Raw genomic sequence first — 14,733 nt, forward strand, 5'->3', positions numbered from 1 at the left:
GGACTTCTCCCAGCGACACCACATTCCCACTTGGAGACAAGTTTCTTTGTTTGCTTTTCCCCAGTTATATAAGGGATATAAATTTTTGGTGCAGAGAGGACTCCAGGCAGCCTGCATCTCCCCTCCGAGGCATCTCGCTACGTTTCAGCTTGAGTCCTGCTGCCGTGGCTGCAATTTTCCAGCTCCTGCGTCTGCACTGACCCCTCTCCCGTGCCCCAGGGAGCAGGAACCCACACCAAACACATCGTTCAACCCTTTTGGGGGCATCCAAAGCCTTTTGCCACCCCCTCGTCCCCAACTTTGGCATCGTAAAGGTGAGCAAGGAGGAGCCACAAAACCTTGGGCCAGCACCAGGACGTGCCCAGAGTCGCTCCCTTGCTCCGGAGCATTTTGGGCGAGCGAAGCGGGGGACCCCAGGGGAATGCTGCTTGGCAGCTTGACCCTTTTCCAGCTCTCCTCCAGCCCCTGGTTTTGCTCTCCGGGCAGGTCCCAGCTCCCCAACCCCATGGCTCAGTGCTGGGGGGGAAGAGCAGGGGAGGGGAGGGCTGTGCCGGGAAGGTCTCACAGCACTCGGGCGAGGGCTGGGTGCTCGCGGCCGGCCGGCGCCGCATTGCACGCATACCAGCAAACCTCAGCAGCCCCGGAAGGGGAACACAGCAGCAGCAGCAGCAGCCGGCGGCTGCTCCCAGGCTGGGCAGCGAGGAAGCCTTAACCCCTTCCCCACTACCAGCATGAGGCTCCTGGAGAGTTGGGAGGCAGCGGGAGAGAGGAATCCACCCGAAGGCCAAGCATCGCCGCGCCGCATCCCTCCCTCCCTGTAAAAAAATAATATCCATGCACTATCCTAAAACGTCCCTGGGAATGCGGCTCTGCTCTTCTCCTTCCCATGGTCCCGAAGGGGGAGGCAGGGGGCAATCTGGCCAAAAGCCATACGTGCTCCCAGCACAGCCCCAGGCACCACGGAGCCCTCCCCAGTGCCCGAGCACCCCTCTGCTTGGAGCCAACGACTGGGAAACTCACACCCTGCACGCTGGTCCCCATGGGGGACCCGAGGGATGGCCACAGCCTGGTGAGGTTTGTGCTGCACCCAGGGGAGCAGGCACTTTGGGCACCTCCATCCCCAGCACCTAAAATGATGGCTAGCAAGGAGGGTTCCTCATCGATGCTGGTGGAGGAGGAATCCCTCGAGATGTGGTTTTGGTTAGTCGGGGTGAATCCTCCTGGGACTTAAAGGCAGAGCTGTGCTTGCACTAGGCAAGAGCCTGCCCCCATCCTTAGGTGCCCAGGGAAATCCCACCCAGCCTGGGTTTCTCTGGACCTCCACCCCCAAATGCACGTGGCTCTGCTCTCCTGCGCAAGGCGCAGCCACCGCCTGCGTCCCCAAGAGCCAGGGCAGGAGGAGGTGGCATGTCACCGGGGGCAGGCACCAGCACACCTTTCCCTGAAAAAACAGCAGCCGGGTGGTGCCCCAGCTCATGCGAATGAACCCAAAATGCCCCGAGCAGGGCTGGGCCACCCCGTTTGGAAACCAGCTCGGTCTGAGCTGTTTCCAGCCGCACTTGCATGAGCAAAAAAATAAATAAATAAATCACACTTATGGATCCAACAAGACAGCAAAGACTTGCCCCATTTTTTTTTCTCCTTTTTGATTAAGTGGAGAAAAAAAAAAAAATTAAGAAAATGGACAAAGCCCTTCCTAGAACGTGTAAAACCACTGAACCCCAGGGCTGAGCCCCTGGCTGCAGCAGGCAGAAGGAGCAGCAGCAGCTCTGGGGGCAGCGGGTCCAAGCCAGCCCCGCGGCTGCCCTCGGTCCGGTGCCGATATTCAGCCCTGCTCGGTTCTCGCCAGCGCCAGGAGGATCAGATCAGGCCCAACAGGATTAACCACATAACAGCGCCAGCGGAAAGCAGATTTGCCATTTAACAAGAAAGACACGCACACGCCCCAAAGCCCGCGTTAAAGGAACTGCCTCGGTGCGAAAGTGGCCTCCAAATTTAGGTTTTCTAAAATTAAGATTTCGTATTTTTATACGGATAGAATTAGACCCTCCATAACAAATTAATAATCAAAGGCCCACAGAAATGTTTCCATGAACTCTTTTTTTTTTTTTTTTTTTAATTCCGAAGGAAACCATTTGTTTAAAAGAAGCAAGTGTTCCCCTGCAGAGTCGGCACTCCAGTAATTGCAGCATGATGATAGAAAATGGGGCTGGATAGTAAAAATAACTTAAAACTATTCTAAACAACCATGAAGCTGAGTAATCTGTTTCAAAGTCCAAGTGGAGATATCCCAGTGACAGGGCGCGCAGAAAATGCTAAGGTGCATAGTTAGAAGGGGAGGGGAGAAACAAAAACAAACAGTAAAAATAGTACAAATTCCTTCGGATGCTATTTGGGACAAAAGATGAAAGCTGGGATTTTCATCTGCTTCCCAACATCCCTCCTGCCCTGCAGCTCAGGGGCTTCGCGAGGGGTTCTTCCCATCAGAACCCCCAAACGCAGCGGTGCCACGGGTGCAAAATGAAGACTGAACACCAGAGCACGGCCTTCCTCTGAAAATATCAAAGAAAAATCAAAGATAAATCAAGGCACCTTCTCCCCAGCTGGTATCAGCCAGCACAACCCCACAAAGAACAGGGGGAGGACGGGCCAAGCCCCGATGTCTCGGGCTGTTGTGCTCCGTCCTGCCTCATCCGCGCTGCTGTCACGTTACGAAATGTGTAAGTGGCTGTGTCGGCGGTGGCAAGGTGTCACCAGCATAAATACATCCGTATCTGCACAAAGGATCTGTCCCCAAGTCAGGATCTTCATTAAAAATGAGCGGGTAAGCATTTCCCTTCATTCTTTTGGTTCCTTTCCACCAAAACAAATCGTGGCGCTGCGGCAAGGTTGCAAGGACACCCAGCACCAGAGCAGGGCTCGGCGCTTGGACCAAACCAGCTGGGTTCACGCTGTGCTCCCAGCTCCCCCAGGCTGGTCGAGGTGAGGATTTAAAGTTGTGGCAGGGAGAACGATCAGCAGGAGCGATATTGATGGGTACGCCTCAAGCACAGCCCAGGGTGGCTGCGGCACGGCCACGGGGAGAGCACGGCGCAGGAACGGGCGTCCCACGCGGGTGCCCAGAGGTCATGGGAAGTGAGTGCCAAAGCCACAAGGAATAAAACCACCCTGGCTATCCAAGCACGGGGACGCAGGGCCGGCACCTTGCTCAGGAGGCTTCTCAGAGGGCATTGCTGGAGGTGGCAGATCTCTGAGGGAAGGTCTCGGCACGCTGCCCATGCGCTCTCCCTCACCAACTCCCTACCAAGCAGCCCTGGCTAGTCCTTGACACCCCACCGAGCCTAATTCAAAGCTACTTGAGGTAGATCTGGCACGCGTTGCCCGCACCAAGTTGACAGCAAGGCACTCAAAAGGCAACTGGAACTTGCTTCGAACAAGCAGGCAATGAACAGCAGCGTTTTGGGGAGCTGCTTCCAAATCAGCTCAGCCCCACGGGGTCCCCAAGATTCCCTGAGGGAATCCGCTGTGGCCGGGCTCCAGGGACAATTGCCCCGAAATTTCACAAGCAGGTGACAAAAGTGGGAACCCCAGAAGGAAGTGCCAAAGTGACAGCAATGCCCGTGGGAACAAGGGGCAGGGACAGCCCTCTCCGTGTGCCTGCTCGACAAAGGCACGTTGGAAACCTCAGGGCCGTTCTTTCTGCAGACACCCCTCTCTCTCCAAAAATCCCTGCAGCCTTCCCTCCCCTCTTCTTCAACATCCGACCACCTTAAATTCCGCCCCGTGCTGCTGCAGCAAGGGACAGGCTCTTGCTTTCTGATTGCTGATGAGGAACCAACGTCCAAAAAATGAGCGTGGATCCAAGGCAGACGGAGCTTGCAGGGAGAGGCCGTCGCTTTTATCAGGCCAACCAACAGAGCCGGAAAAACAACAGGCTGAATTTGGGGCACAACTGGCTTTCTTCAAGGTCTTTCTACGTTGGATGCAGGACAAGCCTCTAGTTCAGACAGGGTGTTCCAGTTTTTTTTTTTTTCCTAGGCTGCACCCTGAGTTAAAAACACCACTGGCTGAAGAGCTGGAAAAAAAAAAATAAATAAATAAAATGAGGAGTTCAAACAGGCAGGGAGCTGAGAGGGGGATTTCCAGAAAGGTGGGGAAGAAACCATCAAAGCAAGATTTCCAAAGAGCTCGGTGCGTGGGGTGCTCTTTGGGCAGGGAAAGTTTTCCAAGATCTGACTCCAGCACAACTTCAAGACGTCGACGCGCGGAGCTGCCGCGGTCCCCTCTCCTCCGACAGAGGTGCGGGCGGACAGCTGGGGCTAGGAACAAAGCAGGAGGGAAGATCTGAACCTCCTGTCCCTGTCATACAACACTCTCATCGGAAAGAAGCCATGAAGCAGAACTATTTGAACTCTCCTTTTCAGAAGAGAGAGGCATGAAAGGGAGGCGGTGCGCGGAGAGCCAAGCCTCACACCTTCATCACCACGATTTGATCGTCCACCAACCAGCAGCCAGGCAGAAAGGCTTTGGGATTTATCCCAGGTCACTGCTGGAGTGGGGAAACATCTTCCACGTCAGACGTTACCGCATCAGGGGTCAGGAACCCGCTGGGTTTGATGCCTGGTGGAGAGAAGAAGGTCCCCTCGTCTGCCAGCAGAGGATGGGTTGCTCCCTAATGGCAATCACCGGGTAGATTCACCCAGCCTCACCCAGGAGATTGCTCCCTCTCACACCTGAACGTCTCAGCCTGTCATTAAATTCCCAGGTCTCACCATTTCCCACGTGCTTGCCCTCTAACCACCCCGAGAAGCGAGGCAGCACTCCCCCATCCTTCACAGCCAGATGACCGGAGACAAATCCCCCGTGTCCCTCTGCTTCCTCAGAGCACCAGGGCTGGCGATCCCGTGGTGCTCAGGCACCCGAACCTTGCTCTGAGGGGGTAAGGAACCAACCCTAAAATCCCAGAACCCTGGAGCCCTGCCTGCTGCCCCCCTTACAACATCCTAAAGAGCCGAGATCGCTCTCCTAGGCTTCATCCCCTGCTCTGGGTTGTCTCAGAGGAGCAGCTCGTGAACAAAACCCTGCCTTTGCTGCTGCTGGCGCTTCCTCCACCAGTCGCTTTGAGGATTAGGGCCAGAGCCTTCCGTTGGCTTCAGGAGCTGATGGGGAGCCAGTGGAGCAGCTTGGGCTCCCGGTGGCCTGGCCCTTCGGGCAGCTGGGTGGTTGTGCCCTGCACCAGCCGGTCCCACCACCGCAACGCTTCTGCTCAGCTTTGGCTACAAGGCAGCAGGAGAGGAGGAGAAGGCAGCGTTTCTGGAAATGGTTACTGGAAATGGTTACTGGAAATGGTTACTGGAAATGGTTACTGGAAATGGTTATTGCCTTATCTGCAGAAGGCAGGGTGTCACCGCTGGCTTCTCCAGCCTGTCCCCAGCAAGACCCAGCTGCTCGTACCCACGTCCCACGGCAGCAGCACCTCCAGTGGCGGTGCCGGATGGGAACGAGCACCCCATGGCATCTCCCCCTCCTCGCCCCCCATCCCCAGGCTGCCCGATTTGGGGACGACGGGCAGCAGCGAGAGCGAGGTGTCCCGGGGGTAAGGAGGTGGGAGGAAGGCTGGGAGCACGAACAGCCCCAATGGGAGCCCGGAGTGGGAACGTGCAGGCACGTTTTGAGTTTCTCTCTGGGTTTTTCACCGGACCAGTTCCACGCCCACAGTCTTAGGCTCTGCACACCCACAAACACGTGCACAAAGGGACCATCTCTGCTCCGATCAGTGCGGTTTCAGCACGGATTACTGCCTGCGGAGTCCTGCACACAGAGCTCAGACAAAAGCTCCAGCCCCCTGACCACATCCCCTCCCTGGCTCTCCCAGCTGGGAGCCGTGGATCGGCACAGCGGGATTGCACCCGCACCCAAAACCCGCACCCTTTGCCCAAATTCCCCCAGCCCCTTTGCAGGCTGCCAACTGAAAGGACGCTACGGGAGGAGGCACACAGACCACGAGAAGCTGCAGCTCCTCTCCCCACTCAGGCTGAATCCCCAAACGAGGGAGGAGATCCACGCATGACAAACTTGCTTCCAAAGCATCTCCCTGCGCCAGGGCACAGGGGCAGCGAGGCGCTCGGTGCCGCCAAGTGACATGCATCGAGGGAACATGTAGCACAGCCACAGCCACTCTATTAATTTAAGTTAATTTCCTGCAGTTCTGTCTTAGTTTTTCCAGCAGATTCAGGACTTAAAGGTTAAAGCGTAACCTTGTCTCAGTAGCTTGCTATTCGCTCCATGCAAATGTCTACCTACAGCCTGGTAATTACATGCATTTCCAAAGAGCCAATCCGCCGTCAGCCTGACAGATACTGATCTTCCCGTTTTATTTTTAGCTCTGTGCTTCCCCCTCTAGATGCAAAAAAAAATTCTGTTTGTTCCATCTTTGCTGCAGCCTCTTTTTTCCCCGGCTCACCAGCGAGCTCCTGCCTCCGCCGGGCTGGAGCCAGCAGCGGCACGGGGCAGTGGGGGGCACCCGGTGGGACACCTCCACGGGTCTCAAAGCCGGGTAAAAGCGGGTGGTGGTCGGCTCCTTTTGGGCCACCGAGGGAATTTGTCTCCTCTGGCAGAGGGGAGCATTTAAATGGGAAACTCGAGCGAGGCAGAAGGAGCTGCAGCCCCCTCGGTGCGCACGCGTGCCTGTGCCATGCAGGGGAGCTGGGCGCTTTCTCTTTGGGACACCACCAGCACGCACACACACAGGCAGCCAGGTCCCAGCAGGGAGAAAAAGGGCCAAATCTGGCAAAATGCAGCCACGTGCTCCTGGCTCTGCGAGCCCAGGATCTTTTTGCCTCGTGGGGCCACCCAGAGAGAGGAGGCGATGCTGGGAGTGGGGGCAGTGGAGGCAGGTCAGGCACACATAGGCAAGGCTCAGTTGACGCTTCCAGCCCTTAAAATGGGCACACGTGAGGCTAAATGTGCGCGGTGCTGCTGAAGCCAACACGCTGCCCACCTCCATGAGCTGCCCTGGTGGCTGTGGGGAAGAGGCGAGGAGCGCAAGCCGCTAGAAATGTGAATCCTGCAGGAGTTCGGCCCAATCTGGCCGCCCACCGCCAGAGAGAAGCCCAAAAAGCTGCCTGTAAATCATGAGACTCGGAAGAAATGGGGTCAGGTTCTTCTTATTCGCCTTTCCTTCTGGAAAGTCTTGGAGCGGGGATGGGTTGGGCTTTGAGGGGTGAGGTCTGCACGCCTCCCTCTCTCTCCCAAATGCATATTTTGCATTTAAACCAGAACAGGCTCGCACAAACTTTAGTTACACGATGGAGAAAAAAAAAAAAGACACCGAGCCTCACAAGCAGTGTGGTGGGAAAGGGCTGGCTGTCGGCACCATGGCACAGAGGCCAAGCTCACCATGGGCAGCGCTGGCACATGCGGCACAACTCTGGGATGTTAAGGGGGTAGGAGAGAGCAGGGCACAGAAAGGACACCTGGATGCAGGGAAGCCAGGTAAGAAAATGCTTGACATAAACAGCTGAAGAGGAAGGAAAAAAGAGGAGCAGGGATGGGGTGAAGCAGAAGGAAGGTCTGGGAGAGGTGTCAAACCCCTTCCAGACTCCAGTAAGAGCAGACAGAGCTGGGGCTGATGCCTCTTTCCAACACCACCAACACCTCCCTGGTGCTCAGCCCTGCACCGGTGGCAGCCCCCACCATGCTGGCAGTCATAATTACATCTCGTTCCTGCAAGGAAAGGATTGCTTATCTCGTTACGCCTGCAAGGATCCTCCTGGTCAGAACGGCACAAAAATCCAGGAGTTATCCCCGCACGGTATTACATTCCCAGGGCAGTCTCCTCTGAGATCCTGCACAAATAAAGCACGTGGCGCTGGAAGATGCCTGTCCGGTGGCCTTCAAACATTTCCAACAGGTGGCTTTAGGCAGCTGGTGGGAACAATGCCTTTACAGAGCTCCACGGCCCCAGCTTTCCCCTCCCATACCCATAACCTACAGGCCAGGCTGACCCACCCTCGGGGAGCAGGAGCCAGCCCCCAGCTGCAGGAGACCGCAGGAAGGCAGAGCGGAGCGCACGGAGCAGGACGCGCCCGTCCCCACGGCAGAAGAGCCCAGGAACAGAAATTCAGCTATTTACTTAACAGCCCACGAGCTCAGATCCCAAATCCCCATCCTTCTGCACAGAAATGGATAAATGAAGAAGCTTCAGGTTGAGGAGGGGGTTAGGGAACTCCTGGGGAGCTCTGCCACCCGCAGCACCTCTCCAAGCCCCACGCGGACACGCACCGTGGCCGTGCCCCACACAAACCGATTCCTCCAATGCCAACGAGTTCAGCCAAAGGAATTCCAGGGCAAGCAACGAGAAAAGGCTGGTGCATAGCTACCCCTTCACCACGCTCCTGCGAAACATCTTTAAATCTGAGAGCTTTGCATAATCGTGTTTTAAACAATTCAAACCTGGCACTGCCAGCGCTTCGTTTGCGAGTCGCTTTCTTGCTGCTGGCTCATTTGTTTTTTTAACCGCTATTCAGCCTCCATCCTCCTTTGTGCAATTCAATCACGTCGCTCCCACCTTAGCTTGAAATTTGAAAGGCTGGGCACCCCCAAGCCTTTTTCCTTGTGTTTGCACCCTGATTTTACAAAGAACAGGGAGAGCCCCTGCCACTCGCCACCTAACCGAGGCCAGCACCCTGGGCTTTGGTTGTTCACCACATCCTGGACACCCCCTGCAAAGCAGCCGGCAGAATCCGGGGCCTTAACTCTTTGAACCTCTCCTCCCACGCTCACCCCTCAGGCTCTGTGTCATCACGGTGCCTTTCTCCAAATCCCTTCCCAGTGGGTTTCCACCTGAATGTCATTGCAGCACCCAGGCTTGGGCACCGGGAAACAGCGCTGCGAGCGCAGGCAGCGGAGGAAGAAGGAGAGAAGTGTCTCCAGGGCTGTCTGACACGCGGCCTCAGCATCTGTTGCCCCAAAAATATCAAAAGGCAGAGCTTGCTTTTACACAAGACACGCACAACAGAGGGTTTGAGCTTCTCTGCGGCCATAGCTGGCTTCAGAGCTGGATCCCCACCAGCGCCGTTTTGACCAGTGCTTACGCCGTGCTCTCCAGCCACGTGCTGCAATTTATCCTAAGTCTTCTGGCTCCTCAGCCAGGTGCTCCCTGTCCCTCAGCCTCCTCCTGCTCACCTGCAGCTTTCACCTCCAGCACCTCGCTCAACGTTTTGGCATTGAAATCGCAGCGAGATGTCTGGAGGCACCGGGTAAATCTTGCTGTTGGAGCATCACATCCATGGAGTTCCCTTGGGCTGCCGAGACCCACAAAAAAGCCCTCGTGCTTGCCATGCTGTGCTCTCCCAGCAGCCCTGGAGCACGGTTTGGGGCACCATGGAAATGGATGTTTAACTTTGGGTGCATTGCCAGGAGCCATTTGAGCACCTCGTCTCCTCCGTGCCTGCTCTGCTCCTTCACAAGAGACTCCCACCAAGAGGACACATGGAAATCACCCAGACCAACCCCTTTTTCTCCCTCCATCTCCCCTTGCCCCGTGCTTTCCTCTCGCAGCCACAACCTGGGCAAGGTGCACGTGGCAGCCCCGCAGCAGGGACATCCCCAAGCTGTGTCCGGGGAGCCGAGGGGATTTCCCCCCCATGATTTCACCAGCCCTGGCTTTGTTCCACCGTTCCTCTCAGCCTGCCTCCTCCCTCATGGGCTGCTCTTCTATTTTGGAGCCCCTGATTGTATCTGACAAGGTCTCCTAATTGTCTCCACTGATTTTACCAGAGACTGATTTTAAAAGCAGCTCAGTAACTTCGTCACTTCGGTATCGTCGCTGAATTCAGCTCCCTCATTTATTAATGGGTCTACTTCTGCTCTTTCTCCCCTGATATGTTTGCAAAATCTCTTTTTATATCTCTTAACCCCTTTGGCTAACATTAACAAGCAAAAACTCAGTAATATTTGATATTATATGTGTATAAATAAAAGCGGGAAAAGATCTTACTCACTCCTGTTATAGCAGCTAAAGCGGGCCTAGGGCTCTGGAATAGCGGTTTTACTGCACACTTTAAATATCTCCATTACTTTATTAATGTGCAGAACGTTGCAATTTTATCGGATAGTTTGGTTATTTACCTTATAAAGCAACACGGGCATCACAAACCACAAAAAGAGGGTATTTAGCACCTCCTCCTTAAGTCTGCCTCGCTACAAACCGAGTCCAGGCAAGGCTGCAAAACCCAAATCCCACGTGCCATAAATGACCTGCCTTTCTCTTCCAGGAGGTGGAGAGGAAGGGGAAGAGGGGAGAACGGCACTTATCCTGGCAGTGATGCCATTGCAAATTTTTGCTCACCAGGAATTCGTAAGGGCAGTTTGCAAAGAGCAACCTGAGCCTTCTTGGATGGCCACGACAACCACCGCCAAGTGCGAAGCGCCTCTCATCTGCCAGAAGGAGATCCTGGGGTACCAGCTTCAACAGCCTGCACCAGCACTGGCACGAGAGATTGAAACAAAAACAATCCAAAACCCAACACAGGAGCAGTTTCCAAGAAAGAATTTTCCATCTTCTACACCTTTGTTGACTTCCCATCCATGGTTCAAGCGATGCGCTAAACTGTGCGCAAAACTGGAATAGTCGGACCCACGTAGCACAGTGCCCAAAAAACACTTCCAAAAGTCCTAGAAAGACTTTTGAAAGGACTAAAATAAACTGGATAAGCCAAGTCAACCCTGCTGAAAGAAGCCAGCCTCCCAGCTGCAGGCTGGACTTTTATTTATCATCCTTTAAATCGCTGCCTCCAAGACTCCCCCAACCTGGGCACCCGGAGACCTGCTGCAGCTCCCTGCAGGCAGAAGCTGACCAGAGAAACTCAGGTGATCACTGGAAAGAGCTGCTGGAGGCTCCCGTCCAAGTTCTCAGCTTTGCAGCTCCCTTGGGAACCTCAGACTGGGGTGCAGAGGCAAGTGAGACCAGCTTAGGGAGTGCCTTTTGGAGCTGTGGGACGTCTGCGCTGGATGCCCCAAGCAGACACTCACAGCACTCACCTTTCTGATGTAAAGCTGGGGTAGAACCACTGACACCAAAGAAAGAGGAAAAATGAAAAAGGGAGAAACCAAAAATAGGCACAAGGGTCTCAGCATCTCTCTGTTTCCCCCAGACCAACCCGTGCTGGGCCAAAGAGACAGGAGCGTGGCTGGCACAAGGTGGGACAAAGCCCCGGGGGCCGAGGTGCAACAGGAGGATGAGCAGGGGGAGGAAGGATGCTCGGACCCCACCTCTGCCAGGCACACCACGGGTGGGCAGGAAAGGAGCCGGGAGGCACAGCTACGGGATGAAACCCCCAGGTCACCCCCCCAGCAGGGGGGAGGTGACAAGGACAAGCATCACCCCTATAACACATCCCAGCCTCTTTTCTGGGGGGCGCAGAAACTGCAGCAGCCCGGATCCCTCCCCTTCCCCGTCATCCTCAGCCAAGCTCCCTTTTTTTTTTTAAAGCATAAAACTTCCCCCACCACCCACCTATTTTTAAACCCAGCCAAGGCCAAGCAGGGACCGGGATCCTCTTTTTTCCCCCCGGGGGCTGTGGCTGCAGGCGAGGCGGGGAGGCAGGAGCACCCGCGGCCACCACCCCGCAGCCGCGAGCGGGGCTCCGTTGGAGCAGAGCGAGGGCAGGAGAGCAGGCTCCCCTTGCAAAGTCTGTCCTGTGCTGTCTAATAACACAAGGTGTCATTGTATACCCAAATCAGTGCCTGGAGCTTTATTTATAACAACTGAAACACAAAACCCAGCAGGCCAGAGACAGCGAAGGGAGCGAGAGAGCGGAGAGGGCAGGGGAGCGGGCGGGCGAAATCTCCCCATGCTGCGGGATTCGCCCCGAGGTTTTAAAGCTGCGTTGGGGCTGGGGGGGCTGCAGGGGGCACGGGAGGAGGAAAAAGATGAAAGGGAGGGGAGAGCGTGCTCACAGAGCATCAGTGCCTCCCCGGCCGCGGCAGGGTGACAGAGCTGTCACCACGACACGGAGCCATGGGGGTGCTCCGCTCGCAGCCCCCCACCAGCTGGCAAAGGGAGAGGAGGGACGAGCTCCAGCTCCCCTGGGACTCTCGGGCTTTTACAGCTACGCTTCTTTAAAGGCCGTGTGGGGGCTTTTCAGCCATCCCCTCGTGCCAGGAAGAGCTTTGCAGCTCAGCAGCTGGCTCCAGCGCACTCCCTCTCGCACTGGAACAGGCTCTGCACCCGCTGCCTCTGCGCCCTTGGCAGGAGCCACCCGAAAAGCAGCCCCGGCACGCTGCCTCGGGCACACCTGCGACCAGACCCGACTCCTGCGAGCGGGCTCAGCGCCCTGAACTCTTGCTGAACTCAGCAGAGGCGTCTCGGCACCGAAAGGTCCCAACCCTGCACTTACGGCACCAGGAGATGCGCTTCTCCTCGGGTGGGTCCAGATGTTATCGGCACCGCCGCCACCGCCACCCCCGGCGGCTCCTTCGGCTGCTCCCTTGCGCCCGAGGCTCCTGCTGCTGGTGGAACATCCCTCTGTGGCTCCTGGGCAAAGCCTGGCAGCTTTCCCTAAAGCCCCTTTCCCCAAGGAGATGAAAGGAGGCTGCTGCCAGCCCTCGTACCGGGGCGGCTGAGGTGGGCGCATTCGTGTCCCACTCTTCTGAGCCAGGGGTGGGAGGCAGCGGCAGGAGGGAGATAGCAAACAGCTGGGGGGGGGAGAAAGGGGAAGGAAACCTCTCGAGGAGGTACCCAGGGATGCCGTTTGGTGCTCACCTCCCCTGCAGACAGATATTTAAATCGCCAGGTGCAAAAGCCACTGAAAGTTCAGGCTGAGTCACGGCTCCCAGGTTTGACCCATTACCAGGAACGAGGGTGGGCCCAGCAGGAGAGGAGGCTGAACGAGGCTGGGTCCTCTCTTGGGGGGTCTCTCCTGCTCCCAGGGCCCCTTCTTTGGCCCAGTTTTGGTTCTCCTGGAGGCAGCAGGAGCCCGACCGTGCTCCTTGCAACCAAAACCCAGCCAAGCTACCACAGCGAATTCATAATCAGCGAGGGAAAGAAGCTCCCACCAACTTGACCAAGGGCTTAAAGCTCTCCCTCTCCTCCCACTCTGCCCTGGTGTTGGTGTCAGATGTTTTCTCGCTCTCCATCTGATACGGGAACACAAAGCAGCACCAAACCCGCACTCGCAGAACCCGGGCGATGTGCGGCTAAATGCTGTGAAATCGGCGTGCCTGGGATCAGACGTTCCCCATGTAGTGCAACGAGCGTGCCGGCAAATCTGCCTCCGCCTTTAGCCACGCTGCTGAAAAAAAAAAAAAAAAGGAGAGGCAAAAACCCCCCTGGCTTGTGGCGTGTCCCCACCTCGGTGCTGGGGATCCCGGTCCTCACAAAGCCACAGGCTGCAGGGCACAGCCTAAATCCTTCCCCGAGGGCTTTGGGAGCACGGCAGCAGGAGGAACGGTGAGATCAGGGCTCTGCACAGCACTCCGCACACGTGGGCGAGGTGCAGAGCATGAAAACGAGGGCTCGGAAAGCTCAGGGTACTGCCCGACGAGCTGCAGCACGCAGGGAATAAAGGACAGGGGTGATCCCGGCCGCTTGGTTTCATCGAGGTGAAAAGAAGTTATTGGGAACAGCAGGACCCCAGGGACCTCGGGGCTGCCCAGCACCTTCAGGGTAAGCGGGTCAAGAGGGTGCGAGTTGTGCCCACACAAGGGGGTCGCCGGTTACTCCGGAACAGGGCTCAGAAAACCCAAACCTCGCTGGAAATTTCTGGCAGGCTGCTGCAGAAGGGTTTGCCCTATACAGAGATTTTTCTTGTAAGGTCTTTGCGGACAGGAAAACATCTCCCCTCCTCCTCTCTGAGCTCACCATCCCAGTCTTATGTCCCACCAGAGCAAGGCACCAGACAGATCGTGGAGAGTGAGCAGAGCAGGAAGGGTCCCTGTGCTGATTTATTGTCACAAACCCATTGACAGTGCACATTTTGGGGGAGAATACCCAAGGGGAAAGCCTCAGCAGGCAAAACCTTATGGCAGAGCATCCTCACGCTGGATGGAGAGAAGCAGCGCGGCCGTGGCACCCCGACACACACAACCTGAAGCCGTGGCCACGTAGGAAGCTGCAGATTTCCACCAGGCAGTGGCCAAGCTCCACGGAGCACCCAGCAGAGGATGCCAACCTGTTGTCTGAGCACAGGGTTGGGGAGATCTCCTTGGAGAAGGGGAGCAGGTTTTCCACATGAAGCAGCACGTTCCCCAGCCTGATCCAGGGGTTGCAGCTAACATGCAAATATCCCGTATTATTTCTCACCTGCTGATGGGTCCTGACCGTGGGAGGATTACGCAGCCGGCCCCAGACGGCCCTACAGGCTGCAACAAGGGCTCCCCGACGGGGCAGCCTCTCCCTCCCCAGCCACCCTGCCTGCACCGCCCTCGCTCGGGGCTGCCCACCTCCTCCAGAGCTCTGAAATGGTAACAAAAAAAAAAAAAAAAAAAAGCCCCAAGCTGAACTTTGAGGCCAAAACGGGGTTTGGAGCGCAAGGGGAAGGGGGGGTGGCGAGGGAAGGAATCTGAGTTGCATCACTTGGAAATACCCGCGCGCCGCGGAGATGTACGTACATGTTCGGCTTCCTACTGCCTCTTCAGGAAACTGCTGGGGAGCAGCAAGGCGACACCAGAAAGAGCCCGGTGACATTTGCCTACAGCAAGTGAAAACAGCCTTGAAACGAAGGCAAGTTG

At 56.4% G+C, this 14,733-nt stretch overlaps 1 long non-coding RNA gene across 2 annotated transcripts in view; it reads right to left on the reverse strand.

Annotated features, from left to right (window-relative positions):
* The window catches only part of LOC139999045 (uncharacterized), a 66,067-nt gene extending 51,630 nt beyond the window's left edge, over window positions 1-14,437 (reverse strand). Inside the window, exons 1-3 of one of the 2 annotated variants that reach the window (XR_011804044.1) lie at window positions 14,306-14,437; window positions 12,402-13,295; window positions 1,651-4,075 (exon numbers count right to left, since the gene is read on the reverse strand). This is a non-coding gene — a long non-coding RNA (uncharacterized lncRNA). Of the gene's footprint in view, window positions 1-1,650; window positions 4,076-12,401; window positions 13,296-14,305 lie in introns of those variants that run through there. The other variant, XR_011804043.1, reaches the window with a different exon arrangement.
* Between the last annotated feature and the right edge of the window lie 296 nt (window positions 14,438-14,733).

Source organism: Anas platyrhynchos, chromosome 18 (genome assembly GCF_047663525.1).
Source record: "Anas platyrhynchos isolate ZD024472 breed Pekin duck chromosome 18, IASCAAS_PekinDuck_T2T, whole genome shotgun sequence".
NCBI classification, from domain to species: domain Eukaryota; kingdom Metazoa; phylum Chordata; class Aves; order Anseriformes; family Anatidae; genus Anas; species Anas platyrhynchos.